Source organism: Typopeltis vanoorti, chromosome 4 (assembly GCF_054136105.1).
Source record: "Typopeltis vanoorti isolate ZY-2024b chromosome 4, IOZ_Tvanoo_1.0, whole genome shotgun sequence".
Lineage (NCBI taxonomy): Eukaryota > Metazoa > Arthropoda > Arachnida > Uropygi > Thelyphonidae > Typopeltis > Typopeltis vanoorti.
This window is the reverse complement of record NC_143552.1, coordinates 142,081,951-142,104,688: the sequence shown is the minus strand read 5'-3', so window position 1 is coordinate 142,104,688 and position 22,738 is coordinate 142,081,951.

Here is a 22,738-nt window from a genome sequence, read left to right as displayed (position 1 = left end):
ACTCTACCACTATGCGCTCTATCTTTATTTCCTCTCCTACTATCTGCTGACTCTCAGCCTATCTTCGGTCATCATATTACCCTTGGAGGGTAATGGATGGCAATTCTGCAGCCAATGAAGTTCTAACTGAGGCTCGGCTATTGCTGTTACCCTCCTGCCATGATCAGAGCTTTAATAGCTCAATAACAACTTATTCCTACACTGTCCTCTACAGATAACAGGGAAAATGAAAAGCATTCTTGCTTCTCCCCTTTAAGCCAGTCCTTATAAGGAATTTACGCTTTAGTACAACCACAAACAAGAATGGTTGCATCCTTTCCAATTACTTAGGATCAAGCAACGCTGTTGTGGCATGCCCCACCGAACTAACTCATCTCAGTACGTTCGCCACTGCTGACATCCTGGATATAACTATCGTGCAGGATATTAAACTTCTGTACAGCATCATCTCTATGGATGAACTATCATCCGATCACAATCCAATTCTACTACAGCTGGGAAATCAAGAATACCTGTGTCCTCCTTCTCACTCCTACATTGCATGGATAAGACTGTTAGCAGCACTCAAGGATTATATTGGACCTGTTCCTCACATACGCACAAAATAAGAAGTAGAAACTGCAGTTACAAATCTCACACAACAAATTAATTCTGCTATAAAGGTAGCTTCCTCCTACAAATCTACCCGCAAACCAGATCGTTTGCCTGAAGACATCATGAACTTGATCAGAGACAAAAACAGAGCTAGGAAAAGATTCCGTAACACGTGTGCATCACAAGATAAAATAAATCTAAACAGATTAAATGGGACAGTAAGAGATGCACTCAACGCTCATAGAGACCAAGTATGGGATGAAAAGTTATCCTCCATTTCACCTAGTCATTTTTCAGTAGTCCCCAGATAGAGACTACTGAAAAATATCAAAAACAAAGACATCCTTTTCCCCAATATTCTCTGACCAGGGCCTTGCTCACACAGATGTAGACAAAGCAGAAGTTATAGCATACAACTTAGAGAAGCAATGCAGGCATTCGTATGGAAACCTTGACTTTGACCACATATATAAGATTCACAGTAAGGTCAGACACTCAATCAAACTTCCTATCACCAGTACTGACCATATTGCACCAACATCACCTGCTGAGATATATTGACATTATTAAAAAATTAAAGAACAAAGAAGCTCCTGGGCCAGAACGCATTACTAATCGGATGATTAAACTTCTGTCCCGAAAAGCAGTAGTGTACCTGACCAGTATAATAAATGCAATTTTAAGATTTCACTATTTTCCTTCCACCTGGAAACTGGCTGACGTAATTCCTTACATATGCCGGGCAAAGACCCACACCTACCGAAAATTATCGTCCAATCAGTCTCATCTCCAATCTGGGTAAGGTTGCAGAGAAGGTCATCCTCTTACGACTCCAAACCTCAGTAAATGACCTAAACATCCTCCATAAAGAACAGTTTGGTTTTCGGAAACACCATAGTACTACCCAACAAATCCACAGAATTGTGGAATACATCACCACCAGCTATAACTGGCGCCAGTGTACAGGAGCTGTTTTCCTAGACCTATCCAAAGCATTTGACAAATCTGGCATTTTGGACCCCTATAAAAACTTATCTCAGCCGGTACCTCACTAAAAATGGTTCATTTAATCCATTCATATCTTCAGAATAGATCAATGCAAGTAGAAATCAACGGTTCTACATCCTCCCAGCACCACATCTTTGCTGGAGTGCCGCAGGGATCTCTATTGGCTCCATTGCTGTTCTTTATATACATGTCAGACATCCCTCACAATCCGATGACTTCCAATTTGGCTATGTATGCGGACGATACGGTAATACTAACCAGATCTCTCAGACACCATTTCATTACCAGAAAGCTTCAAAAAAACATTCTAAAGCTGGAGAGTTGGTTCTCTAAGTGGAGATTGGAAGTCAACCCCCAGAAAGCTCAGCCGTTCTTTTCTCAAAAAGGGCAATATCTCCTGCAGGAGATGTGTTACTATTCAATACTAAAATTCTCTGGCAGACAGAAACAAATTACCTGGGTGTAATTCTCGACAAAAAGCTATCCTTCAACCAACACATCAAGTTTACGTGCGCAAAGGCATCTAAAGCCATAGCTCAGATCTATCCGCTAATTAATAGAAATAGTAAGCTAAGTAACAGAATCAAATTGCAGCTACACCAGATGACAATTCGTCCTATAATCACCTATGCCTCTCCGGCCAGCAGCCACACCTCTAATGCTAACATTATCAAAATACAGCGAGTGCAGAACAAGTGCTTGAGAATGATTCTGAACACCCCGTGGTATGTTAGAAACAATCAACTCCACAGAGACACAAATATTCCCTATATTTTCTCTTTTCTACAATCCTTAGCAACCAAATTTTTCCTAAAGACGTCCATACATCCCAACGATTTGGTTCAGCAAGCTCCAGCATATGATCCAACGGACATATTCAAATATAGAAGACCAAAAGCTATATTAGCCTCCTTTAGTGATGCTTAATCTCCATGCCCATTCAGGGCGAGCAATCTGCTCATAAATTTTACCCTCACTGTAACCACAACAGATAGCGGGGAATATGAAAAGCATCTTGCTTCACCCCTAAAGACATAAATGTCAATTGTCAATTGACAATTGACATTTACACTTTAGGTTTAAACTAAGGTAATTCTGATTAAATTAATTTCTTTATTTATATTATTATTCCATATTGTATAAGTTAATATAATTCTCTATAAATAACTCCAAATTTTTATATAATTCTCTTAATAAATAACTCCAAATTCTTATACTGACATTTTTATTTTATTGTCATTGGAAACAAAGGTTAGATATAATTTTTAATCTTAATCTCGAAATATCTAGTTCCTTCTTATGACGAAATAGGGATGCTAGATTTCAAAAATTTAAATTTTCCATAACTCAAGAATCTTCAAATATTCTTTAACATTAAAAAAGGCTTATTTTTAATTTACTTGAATTATATTAAATTTTCCAGTTTTTTAAATTAAAATTAAAAAAGTAATTATTTTTAATCTCTTGCAATATAGGCTCAAATCCTCTCCACCCCAGGAATGGATGTTTTTGATTGTCATTTTGTGATAGATGAATTTCATTATCTGGTACGATATCATAACCATGTATAGTGGAATACGAAAGTGGTTTGGAAAGCTTTATGTGTCATATCTATAGATAGAACTACAATCTTAATTTAAAAAAATCTCTTTTTTACTTTAGAAAAAACATTTTTTTAACGATTAAAGATAAATTTATTTTTATGTTTATACAATGCTGTATAAACCATGGCTACGATATGTATATGATCATATATATCGTAGCCATGGTTTATACAGGTACAGAATATTCCTGTGTGGTGGCCGGGATAAGAATAGCCCTAATGTAGCTCATGCATGTCGTACGAGGCGACTAAAATGGGTATCCTGGGAGGGTAATGGATGGCAATGCCGTAGCCAATGAAGTTCTAACTGAGGCTCGGCTATTGCTGTTGTCCTTCTGCCATGATCAGAGCTTTGTATAGCTCAATAACACCCTATCCTTCATTGTCCTCTTCAGATAACGGAGAATATGAAAAGCATTCTTGCTTCGCCCATCTAGCCAGTCCTTTTAAAGACAGGTGCAGAATGAGGTTTTGAGGTTGGTCAACTTGAATTACCCTGGAAGGGTCATGGATGAGAATGCTGTAGCCAATGAAGTTCTAACTGAGGCTCGGCTATTGTTGTTACCCTCCTGCCATGATCAGAGCTTTAATAGCTCAATAACACCTTATCGTTACACTGTCCTCTATAGATAACAGGGAAGATGAAAAGCATTCTTGCTTCGCCCCTTTAAGCCAGTCCTTATAAGGACAGGTGCAGAACGTCCCCGTGTGGTGGCCCGGCTAAGAATAGCGTCACTGTAACCCATTCATGTCGTAAGAGGCGACTAATATGGGATGAGTTTCGAGTATTTCGCTCTTTTAGGTTTCTTCCGAAATTTTGCTCCCGGTGAGGGAGGCTTGATTTCGGGGAATTTGCCCTGAGAGAGCTTGAGTCTCTGGGGTGGGCGTTCTCCGGCGTGGCCTGTGAGGGGGCCTTGTCGGTAGATGCTTTTCCCTGGAATATGAGCAGTTCTGCTCAGTGGTGGGGAGCCCGTCACTGAGTGGAACCAATGCTGAGTTGGGCTGTCTTTCAGCTACTCGTAGGGAGTGATCCGGGGGATCGTATTAATTAATAGAGGTGGCTTTACTTATTAATCCCACTATAGCCTATGCATGTCGAATAAGGGGACTAAAATGGGTACCATGATCAGAGCTTATACAGCCCAATAATAACCCCATTCATAGATTTTCTTAATCAGATGAAGGGATAAAGAATCAAGTCAAGGGCTCAGTCCATCTACAAAAAAAAAAAGAAAAAAAAAAAGACTTTCAGCGTGGCGTAGCTAGGGAGGTGCGGACGGGAAGGTCCGTCCCTGGCGGTACTTTGAACCTTTTTTGAACTTTTGCAGTTAATTCTAAAATACAGACTCGAGAATTCATTTACAAATATTGTAATACTACTGCGAATTTTCCTCACAATTGCTGTAAGTGTCGCTAATTGTGAGAGGAATTTTTCTAAATAAAATTGATTAAGAATTACCTATATTACTATGAAATAGACTTCGCCAATGTCATCGACGATTTTGCTAACAGAAAAGCAAAAAAATAAATAAATAAATAACATTTTAGAATGTTGAAATTAAAGTTTTACTTCAAAAATAAACATAGTATTTTAATTTATTTCCCTATACGTCGTTTTGACATTTTGTAGTAATTTTGGTGTGTATTGAGAGGAGCGGCAAACTCAGGGACCGCCCCAGGTGGCAACAGCTCTAGCATTATCATAGGATGCCACCATTGTAATAACTTATATCAGGAATTTCTGTCCCGTTGCGCCACCTGCCCTATCAACTGTAGGTAATGTTGTTGTGAAGTAGAAATGCTTAAAAGTAACAACAGCACAATCGCGATCTGGTAGGGCACATAAAATCAAAGAGAGAGACCGTCGAATGTTGAAGCGTGTTGTAAGAAAAATTCGCCTATCCTGTGTTGAAACACACTTGGTCCGAAATGCCTCTGCAAGCAACTCCAGCACCACAACTCTTAGTCTGCAGCGGAAACACATGATGTTTCTATGTCTCCCCAGTCTCACACATGCCTAACGTTAGCAAAAAATAACGCTAAACCTCGGTTGGAGTGGTGCGGGGCTCGCCGCTATTAGACTCTGGAGCAGGAAACACCTTCCCTAAAATGATGAATCACGCTTCACTATCCCGTAGTCAGACAGACTAGTCTGGATGATGTTATGAAAATGCTTCCTACCTGAGTGTGTTGTATCAACTGTGAAGCTTGGTTGAATCATCATGCCTGAGACAGTTTTTTCATGGTTCGGACTGGGCTAATAGTTCCAGTGACAAAAAATCTTAATGCTGTTACAATTCTTTTGCTTAGGAGTTTATAATAACAGTTCGGTGAAAGTCCTTTCCTTTATCAATACAAAATCCCAATCCGAAATGTGTACATAAATGGTTTGATAAGATAGGTATTGAATAACGTGATTAGCATCTGCAGAACCCTGATCTCAAATCCCTCGAAAACTTATGGGAGCAATAGGAAGACCGACTGTCAATCAGGTCAAATCGCCCTGAAGGCTATTAAGAGTGAAAAACTCCGTGTTAGAGTCAACGTGGGGATGAGTTGGTGTTTGGATGTTTTTCATCAAATAATGTATTTCAGTTTGATGGTTGGTTGCTTAAATGTTTTCCAAAACTTTGTTTGTTATAAATGTGAGGTTATGGTATTTCGAATAACGGCTTTTATGCATTTACATTGATTTTCTAATTTGCTTTCATTTTAAAGAGAAATATAGAGATGATCACCCTCATATACTTTCTCTTATTCACTCTATTCATGCATTATGGCATTTCTACAGCTATTTTCAAGGGTCCTGCCCCACTAATCTGTCCACCATCATTCCTCCACTTTTCTCTGTACGTGTAAAAAAGACAAACAGCTGTTGATCAATATTGTACAAGTTATTGAACGAACTCGTGCTATCTACTCTCTCATACCGTCTATCCCAGTTCTGTGGAACAGCCTTTTCCATATCTTTCTAAATAATTATTTATTTAGAAAAATATCCTTTCATGTAAAAATTTGAAAAATTCTTTAAATGAAACGAAAAAGAAATCATTTAAAAAGTTACATTTCTATTACAAGATTTTGCCATATTGAATAATTTTAGCATACCTGGTTATACGTATAATTAATTAGAAACTTCAAATAACGAAGAAAATGCATTCGAGTTCTCCTACTTGGTTACTGGTATTATCAATTATAGGCTGTAATTTTTAACAACAATATGAATTATGACCTAATCTCGTCATATTCCTATAACTATGTTACTTTTAACTGTATGTTTTTTTTTTAATTTTCTTTAAATACTTGTGGATTTTCAAATATCTTTCAAATTTATAAATTTATATATAATTAATATATTTTTTATATTAATTATATAGCTGTTTAAAGAAAATTAATATAATTGACAATTGACAATTGACATTTATGTCTTTAAGGGTGAAGCAAGATGCTTTTCATATTCCCCGCTATCTGTCGTGGTTACAGTGAGGGTAAAATTTACGAGCAGTTTGCTCGCCCTGAATGGGCATGGAGATTATGCATCGTTATAGGAGGCTAATATAGTTTTTGGTCTTCTATATTTGAATATGTCCGTTGGCTCATATGCTGCAGCTTGTTGAATCAAATCATTGGGGTGTGTGGACGTCTTTAGAAAAAACTTGGAAGCTAAGGATTGTAGATAAGAGAGAATATATGGAATATTTGTGTCTCTATGGAGCTGGCTGTTTCTAACATACCACGGGGCGTTCAGAATCATTCTCAAGCACTTGTTCTGCACACGCTGAATCTTGATAATGTTAGCGTTAGAGGTGTGGCTCCAGGCTGGAGAGGCATAGGTGATTATGGGACGAATCGTCATCTGGTAAAGTTGCAATTTGATTCTGTTGCTGAGCTTGCTATTTCTATTAATTAGCGGGTAAATCTGAGCTATGGCTTTAGATGCTTTTGCACATGCAGACTTGATATGTTGGTTGAAAGATAGCTTTTTGTCGAGAATTACACCCAGGTAATTTGTTTCTGTCTGCCAGGGAATTTTAGTATTGAATAGTAACACATCTCCTGCAGGAGACATTGGCCTTTTTGAGAAAAGAACCGCTGAGCTTTTCAGGGGGTTGACTTCCAATCTCCACCTAGAGAACCAACCCTCCAGCTTTAGAATGTTTTCTTGAAGCTTTCTAGTAACGAAGTGGGGTCTGAGGGATCTGGTTAGTATTGCCGTATCGTCCGCATACAGCGCTAAAATGGAAGTCATCGGATTGTGAGGGATGTCTGACATGTATACAGAAAACAGCAATGGAGCCAGTAGAGATCCCTGTGGCACTCCAGCAAAGATATGGCGCTGGGACGATATAGAACCGTTAATTTTAACTTGCATTGATCTATTCTGAAGATATGAACGGATTAGATGAACCATTTTTAGTGAGATGCCGGCTGAGATAAGTTTGTGCAGGAGTCCAAAATGCCAGATTTTATCAAATGCTTTAGATAGGTCTAGGAAAACAGCTCCTGTGTACTGGCGCCAGTTGTAGCTGGTGATGATATATTCCACAATTCTATGGATTTGCTGGGTAGTACTATGGTGTTGCCGAAAACCAAACTGTTCTTTAGGGAGGATGTTTAGGTCATTTATTGAGGTTTGGAGCCGTGAGAGGATGACCTTCTCTGCAATCTTACCCAGGTTGGAGATGAGACTGATTGGACGATAATTCTGCGGTAAGTGTGGGTCTTTGCCTGGCTTATGTATAGGAATCACATCAGCCAGTTTCCAGGTGGAAGGAAAATAGTGAAGTCTTAAGATTGCATTTATTATACTGGTCAGATGCACTATAGCTTTTCGAGGCAGCAGCTTGATCACCCTGTTTGAGATGCTGTCTGGTCCAGGAGCTTTATTGTTCTTAAGTTTTTTAATAATATCATATAATTCAACAGGTGATGCGGGTGCAATATGATCAGCACTGGTATCCGGGAGGTTTAGTGCATGTCTAACCTGTCTGTAATATAATTGATTTTATTCAAATAGCTATTTATTTTAATAACATGAATAATATATATTGGTGTGTAATAAAAATAAGTAATTTTCTTTACTCTAAAGACATTTTAAGGAAAAATTATTTAAAATTAAATATATTTCTACATATCTTCTAAGAACATTTTATTGTTAATTCGTGAACGATAAACACTATTAATACAAGTGTGATTTTGAGTCTAGCTATTATAATTCAAAATATGGTAGTAGTAGCTCACTTCGCCATTTACTATGACGAACGAGTTAAACTTAACCTCGTCCAATGAGCATGGGTGATTAACTTAATAGAGGTCATTACAAGCCGGTGATTCCTTAGCCTAACGATCAATGTATACAACAACACCAGTAGCCAAACGATCAACTCGTATGTCATACTGTAGCGTGTGCTTACACATTGTTCATAGTTTCACTTGGCATGTTCCGTTAGTTTTGTTTTTCGGCGCGTGCTTATAATATGTGAAGTACCGAAATGTTAAGATACGATAAATTACGAAATGGAAAATTGAAAATTAGTTTATAAAATATGTGTGGAAAAAATTGACGTTAAAAAGATCTTCAACAGAATGTTTATATTATAAAAGAAGGTTACAAAAACAGTTAAACTGTTTTTGTAACCTTTAACCTTTATAAAGTGTTTGAAACTAATTTCTGTATACATGTACTATAAAATGGTTTTCTTTATTTGACTAGCGGAAGTACGAGGATTGGCTGAAAAGTTCTGGGCTTAGCAATGAAAAAACGAATTTATAATTTCAAGATTATTTTTATTTTTCAACATAATCTCCCTTAAGACTAAAACATTTATTCCAGCGATGCTCCAGCGATGCTCCAGCGCCATTATCTTGTCCCTGCAGTGGTTCTCATAAGAACCACTGCAGGGACAAGATAATGGCGCTGGAGTATCGCTTGATTCGAAGAAAAACACTGACCAGCGAGGAAGAGCTTTAGTTTTGGGAAGAGATAGAAGTCAGAGGGAGCCAAATCTGGGGAATAGGTGGATGTTCCAACAATTTATAGTGCAGATCCCTTAATTTTCCCATTGCCAAAACACCTTTGTGGGCAGGTGCATTGTCCTGATGAAAGATGATTTTTTTCTTCTTCCGCAAACCGGGTCTTTTCTCCTGAATTTTTTCGTCTAGTCTGGTTAAAAGATCGGAATAATATTCCCCGGTTATTGTTTTACCCTTTACAAGATAATTAATAAACAAAATGCATTCCAAAATACCGATGCCATGACCTTTCCTGCTAATGGAACCGACGTTGTCTTCTTTGGCGCTGAACAACAGGCTTCTGTCCACTGTTTTGACTACTGTTTGGATTCTGGTTGGTAATGGTGAATCCAAGTCTCATCCATAGTAATAAATCGACCCAAAAAATCAGTTTTATTCTTGTTAAAACGCTTCAAGCACTGTTCAGAGATTTTCGTGCGAATGTGTTTTTGATCTGCTGTGAGCAAGCGCGGCACCCATCTTGCGCAAAGCTTTTTCATTTGCAATTCTTCATGCAAAATATATCCTACACGTTTTTTTTAATGCCCATAGTCTCAGCAATTTCATGCACTTTGACTCGCCGGTCATCCAGTACTATATCGTCCACTTGATCAATGATTTCTGCTGTTGTTACACTTTTTTGGACGTTCTTCACGTGGATCATCTTCAAGGCTGGTACGGTCACGTTTAAACTCGCAACCCATTTCTTAATTGTCGAAAACGAAGGAAAAAGTGCCCATAAACTTTTATGAACTGCGAATGAATTTCTTTTAGCGTTAAACCTTCTTTTAGAAAAAAATTTATAACCGCATGATACTCAATTTTATCCATTTCAAGGGATACACACAACACTTTTGCTTCAGACACTGTATAAAACAAACTGCTCGATAGAATGACTTGAAATTCCATGGATGCTTATGACAGATGTACCAACTTAGAAAGAAAAAAAAAATCTCTCGCTGATGGTGTTGTCATCTATGGTCGAAGCAGAGAACCTTTCATACCACCCTCGTAAATATTTCTTTTTCCCATGGCAACAGAAGATTCTCCTTATGGTAGGTGATAAATGAATTCATTACTTGCTATCACACCACCAGCATGCTTACCGTAAGTCTGAAGTGGTTTATATACGACATGTAACATTTCATGACTGGTATTGATATAAAAAGGAAAGATGATGATAACTAGCTATGCATAGGTCAGTAATTGTTTGCTGCTAGTTACAAATCTTTCAAATTATTACGCTGCGAATATAAACGCTTTAAACCAGAAAGGGCGTTATAAAAGTGACTTTAAGAAAGAGAAATGCTATTTCTCTTGGAACTTGGAAATATACAAAATTTGAGTGAGATTTGTTTTTATTTATTATTTAGTAATTTTGAAGGAAAAAAGAAAATCAGTTTTTCTTTTTTTTTTTTTTAGTTTTAGGTTTTGTATATTTCATAGTTTTATATCCTTCAGACTAATTTCTGAAGAAACTAGGATTAAAAAGGCAGAACGTCAGAGCGAAAAGTTCTAGAGTTTTTGTTTCAGGCTTAGTTTCCGATTTTAAACATTATAAGAGTTACATGACGGTGATTGTTACAATAAAAATATTTGTCTCTGAATAAAAACAGTTTCATTTGTTTTCCAACTAAATCGTGTGACTTCACGCTTTTATATTTCCATGGACCATGTACGTGTTTCTGATTATTTTTAGTTGAAAGATGAATTTCCTTATCTGGTATGATAATATCACTCCAATTATTAGATATTTAAACAGTTTTAACAAGTTTTTCTTTAGATTACTCTGGATTTAGAGAAAGATGCTGGAAATTTATTTTGCACTTGGTTAGACTATAATAAATTTAGTTTAATCCTTTATCTAAATGTAAGCAAACAAAGTTTGCGCCTGAAAATATCTTCAGGACTGATGTAAGGTAGTACATCCCTTGGCAACTCGTAGCAAAGGTGGACCAAGTTCTCATCACTCCTTGTCTCAGTATCCCCATAATGCAAAGCACATCTCTTTTGCGGACATGTATACTGCTATGCATTAAGGGAAGGGCCACTACCCAGACCGGTTTCGACCTTTATTGAGGTCTCGTCAGTGTGAGGCAGACCCAGAGTGGTGATACTAAGGCAGAAGTAATGGAGAGGTCATGTTTACCTGATAAATATGACCCCTCCATTAACACACGTTTACACTTTGTTTTTATCTTAAATTAATTGTAATATGGAGTGCGAATATTAAAGTATTTGCCATATTTTAAAAATTTTAGAACATATTTTAAATTATTTAAAATAATAAATTATTAGCAATAATAGCAAAAGAAGACATTTGTAGATTAAAATACTTTAATCTGCAAAACTCTTTTTCATTGGCTACAGCATTGCCATCCATTACCCTCCAAGGGTATTGGATTGAATGAATCAATCACCGACTATGTAAGTAAAGGTGAAATCTCAAAAATACGGACGATCTCTAGGCCACTCCATAGTGGGCGAAAGACCGTCCTAATCTCAGCGTTGGTTCCACTCAGTGACGGGCTCCCCGACCACTGAGCAGAACCGCTCAAATTCCGAGGAAAATAATTCACCGACAAAGCCCCTCAGCGGGCCGTGCCGGAGAACACCTTCCCCGGAGACTCAAAGTGCTCCCTTAAGGCAAAAACCCTAAGAGAGCGAACTCAAAAACTCATCGCCCAAGTGGGTAAGAGCAACAGCCGAACCTCAGTTAAACTTCATTGGTACAGCTTTGCGTTGCTATCCATCACCCCCAAGGGCATTCATGAATCAATCACCGCATCTCACGGTCGATTGTTCATTATCTTTATCTAGTTCCACAAATATTGTTTTTCTCTCATGATTTAATTATAAAATTATAATATGCAAAATATGAAGGTGCCTGTATTATTTTTAAAATTTAAGAAAGTAAATTAAATTTACTAATTTAATAAATTAATTATTACAAGTAAATTTTAAGTTTAATTATTATTTTATATAAAATATATTTTATTACAGTATTTCTAGTAGAGTATTTATCAAAGATTACAGAATATATTATCATCGATTTTGTAATGGTTCGTTTTTACAGTGTCTGTATAAAAATCCTTGCAAAGTACTCTCTAATCAACAACGTCTGATAGAAAATTATTAACCAATCATTTTAATAGAACGCTGCTATCAGACAGGCGCAAAGAATATTATAAAAGTACAAGCAATATTCATCATCCGTAAAGAGTGAATAAACGCCATCCCAAGTACTGTGAAAGCAGTGGAAGAAAGGTGGGTGGGTGAAACCAAGTCATCCAGTAATTCGGAGCTGATAAACGAATTTTTATGCCCTAATTGACGTGCAGAAGGTGTAAGCAGGCATATTTCCTTAATCTTTCCGCCAATGTCGCTTTTAGAATGTTGATATTCTGCGTTACTCTCGTGCCAGGGATCACAAGGGTGATGTCTGGCACGCACTAATTACTTTGCTTTCAGTGAAAAGATGTTTAACGTAATTAATTATCTGATCAATCTTGATAATTATTTCTCTGAGGTGGCTGTCGAGAATTTTCTTGTCTGCATAAAATGTGTATTTAAAAGCACTTGACTGTCAAAAGAACGTCTGTAAATTCAGTGCAAGGAAAGGATGCTTTTAAAGAGGAGAGAGAGAAAGAATTAGTTGTAAGGTGATTACATCCGATGAAAATGTATATAAAAGTTATCTTCAGAAAGATTATAAATAAATCTAGTCAAACTGAATTGAACATCTTTCATAATATATTTTTGAATTTTAATCTTTATATACCTGATGAAGATTATAACTCTTGTCGAAACGACCAAGATATTGCTCTCAATGAAAACACATATTAACAACACGAAGTCATGGTGTTGAAAGGCCAAAAATATAATATTATATTGTTGGCCTTATATTTATTATATTATATTATATTTAAACGCTGTTACAAATATTAATAATAAAGCACCCCTTCTAATATAAACATATTAGGTTAACAAAAGTATTTAAATAATTCATAATAGCATAGTTTATATTCTTCAGGTTTTTTAATCATCAGGACACTCTTGTGTCCTGATGATTAAAATATTATCTAAATTATCGAAATTCTGTCTCTCTTTCATTATCCGTTTTGTAAAATAAGAATCCTATGATATGTCCTCTCTCCCTAAACCTATTTTTCAGTTCCTAACGGACGTGCAGTGGAGTGAGTTTCCACAGCTCAGCACGTTTCTTCATCAAGTATCCCTTAGCGATGTATGAGCATCAAACGAGAACCTTCAGCTATCTATATCAGGTACTCCTCTCCATTGTTCTTGTTTGAAATTAAATTGAAGTAAGGCAATAAGCTAGATTACGAGCTCGTATGACAGTCTGCTATCGTCATGTGGTTTTCTAGCTTGTTTGTTTGTCCATAGCATAGGTATGAAAACCTCAGTTTCCGAGAGGGAAAATCCCTGCCACCACTTTGTATAAACTAAAAATATTCACATTCTAGAGGATAATTCGAACCTAGATTTTTTCATCCAAAGGATATCGTCGATAGCAATTGTGCTATGAATGCTCCAATCCGGTCCATCATCTTACTCCTGCTTCTGTGACGAAGTGTTTTGATTATCCTCCCCAATCCTGCCTGAATAAAAGCTTCAGTTTATTCGCTCCATAGTCATTACTAGCAGCCTTTTCTAGAAAACTCCTTCCATCACTGACTAGCCATCCTTCACTGAGATCTACATTACCAATCTTACTTGTATGTTACAAGCATGATCGATGTACATTAAGATCATCATTCTTCATCCCTTCCAGCCATACTGAAATATGATAAACAGTGGAAATTTCAGCTCTAAAATCATAGCTATATTATCGTCTTTTTTTTCATTAGATGAAGTACAAGATAATGCATTTGTATTTCTTGAAATACTGCTTAACGACGTATGTATATAAGATGTTAAAAACCGCCTGCCCTGGTACCTTTTTCATTAAATGAAGATGTCAAACTACCGCAGATATTTTCTCTTTGCTACGTCCTTAAAATTAATGAACTACATATAAATTTAAAAGACCTTTTGCTGATTTTATTAATAGATAATAAACCGTATGTATTAATTGTTTAATAAATTTATTTCATATGTTTGCGTAATTCTTCATATCTTGAAAGTATAACCGCCCAGGACCATGAAATACATCGATGTGGGAGTCATAATAGCCTCTCCAAAAAGAGATGATAAGATTCCCATTATAAAACCAATAGGAGTTCCCATTTCACCTGGCGTTTTGCCAAAAAGTCTATATTTTAATCTTTTTGAGGATAGCGAGAGAGAGAGAGAGAGAGAGAGCGGGGGGGAAAATACTTCTTTATGACAGATAATTATCACAGGATTTATTTTTAAATAATTCGATAACCACTAGGGTCCTATGATAATAAAGTTACATAAATGTTAAATATGTATGGAATAAGAGCAAACTCTGAGTCGATGTAATATTCTGCATAATTTTGGATATCATCTCGCCAGTTTGTTCGAGCGCAATCTTGCAGAAATGAGAGAACCAGAATATATGAAAAGAAAACGAAAGTAGAATAAAAAACTACAATTTACAGCTTTAAAATGTTTTTTTTAATTACAACATAGAAACTGGAAAAAGTAGAAACATGAAAAATAAAAATAGAAAAATTAAAAAAATTAAATAACGAAAATAAAAATTTTACAAATTAAAAAAATTAAAAAAATTAAAAATTTTAAAATGGAAAAAATTAAAACATTTAAAATTAAAAAAAATAAATTTTTTTAAAATGGAAAAATTAAAATTTTAAAAATGGAAAATAAAAATGGAAAAATAAAATAATGAAAATAAAAAATTTTAAAATGGAAAAAATAAAAATAGAAAAATGTAAATAAAAATAGTAAATAGTAAAATATAATTTAGAATTTTGAACACACAAAAAGAGAAAAGTGATATCTAAACTAAAAAACAAATGAGCATATATTAGCAAAATCTTTTCAAACAGACAACGTCTTAGCATGCAAACTAACAACCCTCTTATGTGTTGACTTTTTTTTTATGAGCGCATATATAAGTAAAGCCTCGCTATCATAAAAATATACAGAATTCGCCTCACGTTGGCGTAAAAATTCTCTTTAACTGGATGTATGCGGTATGAAGTCCAAGTACGAGGTTTGCATACGACCAAACGTGCCTTCTATTTGCTAAATCTCCCCTGAGTACTGACTTTTCTATGCCGTAAACTTTCTTAGATAAAGACTGACTGTGTCTCTATGTGTTTCTTATTCTTTACTCAAAGGAATACACACAAGTAATTCTCCACACTTTAAAATGAATAACAAAAAAGGGTAGAAGTACAATAGTTTATTTTCCTGCTAAGTCTCCGTAACCAATCCAAGAGTTTTATGTGTTTCATGTTAATGTTAATATAGCTGAAACCTGCCGACAGGTGGCGTTTATTTACTATAGACTCTTCTGTTTTTCGTGTGGGAGTGATATTAAAAAAAATAATAATTTTAAACCTAACTTTCCTGTCCACTCTCTTCCAATATTTTAAGATCACCCTGTAAAACACTTAACGAATTTCCCACCAATATTACTAGTTTATCATCAATGCTTGTTCAGCAATCATCTTGATCAGTTCCTCTATGATTTTACCATAAAACGTAAGCAGATTTGTCTTAGACGATTTCCACTTAACGAAACCATTGCTGAGTTGTACTGCTCAACAATCACTTGTTGAGTATAGCATGGTTTTGTTAAGGGACACGGCATATTTTTCTTTTAGTTTGAAAAGTTAATTAGCAATCGTATCCCGGATATGATTCCTAATTATTTTTTAATCTATCATTTATCTGATACTTCAAATATTTCTGATAAGCAATAATACTCTTCTCCTCCTCAATTCAGTTATCCCCACAATATGTGGCTTATTTCTTCAGCTGATAATAAATTAAACTGCATAAGCTTGTTGTTTTAACTTCGTGCATGTGTGTATTTGCATATATGAATGTTATACTATTTAAAGTGAACATCCATTAAAATAATTTTAATGTTATTTCATAACTATTATTATTATTATTGTTATCTGAGACCTCCAGAGAGTCAAAGACTCATCGAGGGAGGCTATAAATCACCCAAACCAGCTATCATACCTTTCCTTAAATTCACAAGATGCACTCACCCCTACACTCAATATGTCCTCATAATCTAAATCCCATAATCCGGATATAATCTTTGTTCTTTGCACCCTTTCCACAGCTTCTTTATCCCCTTGAAACTCGGAAGACCAAATATCTGCGCACAATAATCCAGGTGTGGTCTTATGAAAGCCGTATAAAGAGGCAAAAAGAAGCAAACTTTATAATCATAAGTGTATGTAAGTTGCATTATTCTAATAAAATAACATTATAAATAGTATTAAAGCATGCTAATGTCACGTTTTTATAACTAAACCAAACTATCGAACAAATAAATTTTTTTTACCGAAAATGTGGATTATTTTGTAATTAATGGAATTCTTCATTATAACTTCAAAATAAGTAAACGTAAATCACAAATATTCGATTCTTATCTCTGGATATTCGGTTTATTTTATAGTATACTTATTTTATTGATAAATATGCTAAGAGTTTTTTCACTTTATATTTATAAAATAGGAAGAAATCTGTAATTGTTAAAAAAAAAAAATAATTTCAGTGAAAGACACAAAGCATATCAAATAAAATGAATGTCTAAAAATAGATGTATTAAATATGTTTCCTTGGAAACAGAAAGGCTGCAGTTAGTTATTGGCCTACAGTTAGCCTTCCTCTAGACCTGTTATAGTGTAGAGCATGGCAAAGGGATGAGGAAAATGAAGTCTGAGTGCCAAGAACACCACTGGGAATAGTGGCCTAGTTGTAGCCACATTGTGACTGTAGGGATTTCGATGGGGAAAGAGGGAGAATTTGAGGAGAGGGGTAACAGTAAAGCTAGGAGACGCGGCGCAGGGCTGACAGGCTTCTAGTTTGAAGAGCACACCTTCAAATGGAGTTCGCGTCTGATGTTTCCCCGTGGAGCAAATGTTATGGGGACACTAGAGACCTGGAATGCTAGTTGAAAGCCGGATAACTGACATCAGGTTACGTTAACGTAGCTAGGAGTCAGCAGTAGATTCAATGTTTTCTTCTTCACATTATGTAGTCTTTCTTGGAAGCACGTAGCCTATCAAAGACCCGGCCAACCTCTTCTCCATGCTTTTCCACACTCTGTCAGCAGCTTTGCTATATGTGTGTGTGCGTGTTTTTTTTTTTTTTACTTCTTACTCTGTTAGAATTTCTGTCATATATTTAAGAAAGCATCTCTTGTAGCCTGATTTTTGTTTCTTTGATTTGATTGGTTACAGTCTTTTAACTTAATTGGGGACCCCTAGTATTGGTTATTTTTTTAACTGGAAAATTAGGGAGAAATAAAAACGGAAGTATGGAACCTATAATATACTACTTAACGATCAATATTTTATTAAAGCGAAAGAAAATAGTTAAACGTTAATCCTATAAAAGTTAATGAAATATTTTCGGAACCTATGTACGCATTGATTGGATAGATCTGGATTCTAATACTCTAAGACGCGAAAAATCTTTATCAGGGCTTTTTGCCTGATGGTCAGTTAGCCAGTCTCCACGGAAGTAGCAGGTTTTTTGCTCATAGAAACTCGGATTTTTCGTCCTTCAAGTAGCCAAACCGGCCAGTAGAACATACACACAATTGATAGCACCAAAGAATACTTATAGGCATAGGGCTAACCGCTTTATCCTGGAGTTATGGTTACTTAATATAAGGATTCTTGGAAGGTCGTGGTCACTTAAGTGTCTGTTAGAACTTAACTACTGATTATGGTGATATATAAGCATTTGATGCCTCTGTAGGGCAGTCAGTGATAGCTGCCTTTTGGTTGGAAAAAGTGAGATTTTAATCACTTCAGAATGCGATGGTTTTCTAGTCAGGAATCAGATTTATTTCAGACAAACAAAGCAGACTTTGCAGACAGAGCCATCCACTTTTCATAAGTTTGTAAAAAGCCAAGCGACCTGTGCGTGACAGAATATGGGATCTAATAAGAAAAAGAAAAGATGGGATTGGATATTTAGCGCCAGAAATAGGCGGTCAAAGGTTAAGGGAAAGGTTACTAACGTTTCACTACTTGTAGGTTTTTTTTTTTTTTTTTGAAGTCCTAGTGACGATATAAGTTTTATGAAGAAGAAAAATAGCCTATGGCGATTCAGAAATTAAAATGAAATTAATATTGTGATTGATGTCAATTTATTAACATATAAGTTAAAATGAACAAATAGGATATTATGTAATTATGCAAAAGTAGATGCGGATGGACGTAATACATCCACAACTGCTTAATATATTTGAGTAAGGCAGCACTTATAAATGAGATGAAGCTTCATATAATATGCTTAATATGTTCTGTGAATATATACAGAACATTTGGAAAGAAAGTCAGCTAAAATTGTACAAAATGATGATATTTCCTACGCTTATGTATTGATCGCACTCATGAATGGATAAAAAGAAACCAAATTCGCAGAATAAAGGACGTGTATTTCATGGAATGAAATACACGTCCTTCATAATTAAATCTTACAATGCTACCCGAAGTGTCAAAGAGAGATTATCAAAAAACCTTATCGAAGTGTGTGTGTGTGTGTGTGTGTGTGTGTGTGTGTGTGTGTGTGTGTGTGTGTGTGTGTGTGTGTGTGTGTGTGTGTGTGTGTGTGTGTGTGTGTGTGTGTGTGTGTGTGTGTGTGTGTGTGTGAGAGAGAGAGAGAGAGAGAGAGAGAGAAACAGATGTCTTAATAATTTCAGTGAGTTGTTATTTAAGATTACGCCAAGGAAATTAAAACCACAAGGCGAGTACTATCGCGTCTATTAATTTCATTAGATAGATTGTTCCTCTTTTGAATTGACGATCAACTATCGGAGAAGTAAAAGTCCGTCACCTCAGTGCGAAGCAGATTAATTCACTGTGTCGAAAGGCCTTTACAATGTTCATCGTCACATCATAGTTAGGATTTCAAATCTTGTGATTTTAGGTTTGAAACCGTGCTTCATTTTTTTCACAGAACAAACATTTGTTTGCTCTTCTTTGTTCGGAGATTTCTATTATTTTTATCTCCTTCATAAATCTACTTCTATTCTTTAGAAGAGCTCATCTTCAATATTTTTCCGAAAGAAAGTTGAAATCAGACGTTAATCTATTGTATCACAGGTTCACAAACTTTTCTGCATGGACTGTTTCTCCTAAATCACGTGACAGAACCCAAAACTTATGTTCTAGATGAGTCAGTTAATTGATATAGCACAGTTATATGTTCCTGTGAACTGGAGATCATACTGTTCTCGTTCACCCTCACTCTTCGCGTCAGTACCTCATAATGTGGATAAAAATCGAACTTCCTACAAAGCTCGAAGACTGCTACCCATCTCCGCGGAAGAATTAGTATGGCCTGTCAAGGGTAGAGACCTTAGCTTGAAGAAAAACTGCTTAAGTGGCTAACGGAGTAGTCGACAGGAGATGAGATGTTCACGAAAAGCAACACCTGTTGGTCTCTGGATGCAGCTCACCGTGAGATGGCAACTGACTCTGCCGTCTAATGACCCTCGGAGATAAAAAGTTTGTTAGGTGCGAAACGAGGAAGAAATGGATGTCCAGGTGAACAGACAGCCACTTAGGAACTAGAAGTCGATGTATTCGGCGAGTTCTGTTGACCTGATCCTTATTTTTAAGGATGTACCTATGCTATGAGCTCATAGGTCATCATAGGTCACACCAATATTATTCTAAGATGATTTGTTGTTAAGCCAATTGCAGTAAGCATGACAATTTTCGTTTAGAAGATATTTAAAAATAAAGCGGCTTAACGTGGAAGAATTGTGTTTATAAATGATAAACAGAATCATAAGAATTCTTTATGAGTTCTACTCGCAATCAAAAATTAATTCGATTATCTTAAAAACTTAAGTGAGTCCAGCAAAAATAAATGCAATCTCAAAGCCAAAATGCCTTCAGCGCTGTCAGGTTTGCGCAAGCGTACTAGAGCGCCAAGAAGAAATATCCCGGACACTAGAATGGACAACTCAATTTGTTTTGCCGACAACCTACTGAATATTTCAAAAGGCACGATGCATTCGCATTTCTTTTTTCTTTATCACATCTCCTGATAGGAAACAGTCACTTACAGTCTGGTAACATTCAAGAATAGAGGAAATTTCTTAGAGCTAGTAAAGAAAACAAATATCTCTAAGACACTGATGTTGTTTCTCCTTTCTGCGTTTACTAATTTGCACCACTTAAGCTGAACAAAAAAAGTTTATTCTTTAGCAAACTGTCTGTGCTTTTTTGGAATTCTAAAAGGTTAGCTAGAGGCAGTAGAAAATTCGCTAATCCAAAAACCGGAAGTCTCTTTAGGATAACAAAGAATTTAGGCTTACCACGTATCACAGAATTACAGGTTAGAAAAAGAGAGTCATAGTTCCAGAAGTATGGAAAAGAGTGTAAAATATATAGTTTTTCATTTTACTAACATTTGAATTTCACTACAGAAATTCTAAATTCAGTACACGAAATAGGAATTTTGAACACCCAAATATTTTTCTCATAGTTTTAAATGAAAAACTGTGCTTGCTCCTTGTCTTGTGTATTTCAGTTTTTGGAATAATACTAACATGAATAAAGTAGGAAATAGGATATTTCATATTTCATATTATATTATAAAATGCTAAATTAAAATATGTATAAAGTAGGAATAGGATATTTCATATTATATTATGTAATTCAATCGGAACTAGAACTAAATTTCGTATTATATTATAAAATGCTAAATTAAAATATGTAATTCAATCTGAACTAGAACTAAATATGCAAGATAATGTATACTTTACAAAGGAATGCTAATCGCAATATGCCCAATTTCATAAAAATTTATGAAGAGATGAAATTTACAAAAGGTAGAGAGAGAGATGACATAATAAGGTGTATTTTAGAAGCTTTTGCAGCTAACTTAAAATTACGAATTGTCTTATATAAATGAGGGATATAAATTTTTATTTAGTAAGTTTTATTTATTAACTTTTTATTGTAATCAATAATATATAACTGAAACTTGTCTCCTTTTGTATAAACCCGATATCTGTTTTTCATACCTATAAATAATTAATCTAATTATATGTAACTGATGGATTGTGGTAATTTATTTTACTATACAAAACGAATGATTTAATACTAAGGTATCAAGGATATATCTATTCTCTTTATATTCTGATTATATATTAAGAATATGTAATTAGAATATTAAGAATAAATAATAAAATGAAAGTTCCAGATAAATAATAAAATGAAAGGTTCCTGCGTATTTTAGTAGTACAAGCGAATGAAACTCCTATGTCGAAGATTATGTTCTGTTAATATTCGAAACTTTTAATTTTTAATTTGTTTGATTATATAAATAATAGTTTAATAGTTTATACTTAATGTTTTCATTAAAAAAATTTTAATATTTACAATAATATTGAATATTTATAAATATTTGATTTTATTAGTGTCATATACCATAATGTTTCTTTAATTGGATTAAATAAAGTTTTCTGGGAAGGCATGAATAATCGAACAATGCAAAGAATATCACAGATGGTGTCAAAATCCACCCCAACACTGTCTCAGACTACCGTAGGTTGACAGCAGAACTGAATTCTAGTGGGGTCCAGTACCATACTTATTCGCTCGGCTCCGAAAAAAATCTTAAGATTGTAATCAGAGGCGTACCTGAGGATGTCTCCATAGATGAAATCATTGCGGATCTGCACTCGAATGATTTACCACCAATCAAGGTCAGCAGAATGACCAGGAGGGACAAGACTCCAATGCCACTGGTGCTGATCGAAATCAGTCAAGCCCACAAACACATATATGACTTGACAACCATCTGTGGATTGAAAATCTCGGTAGAACCGTTAAGGAAGAGAGCTTCTACTGGGCAATGCCACAGATGTCAAAAATTTGGGCATGCCCAGAAAATGTGCAGGGCAGAGTTCAAGTGTCTGAAGTGTGGGGTTGGTCACCCAACGAACACCTGCTCTAAACCAAAATCTACCCCGGCTAAATGTGCCAATTGCGGCGGCCCTCACACATCCAACTACAAAGGATGTTTACATAATCCACGTAATAGGAGGTCAGAAGAGGGAACATTCTCTCCTTCCATTAGCTCACCTACATCTGCAGCTACTTCACAGTCTCCTAAAGTTCAGAATAAAGATTCAGAAGCCCATCTGCCGAAAACTGAGTTCCCTCAAAAAACAACTCTAAAAAGGCAGTCCAGGTCATATGCGGATGTAACCCGCCCTAAACAGACATCCCTAGAACAGCCAGCTTCACGCCCAAATTTGACAGCTATCATCACCGCGTCCCTGGCAAATATGCTATTAGATTTCAGCAGATCTAATCCTTCACAAAGTTCTACTAACAGATTCCTCAAAGACAC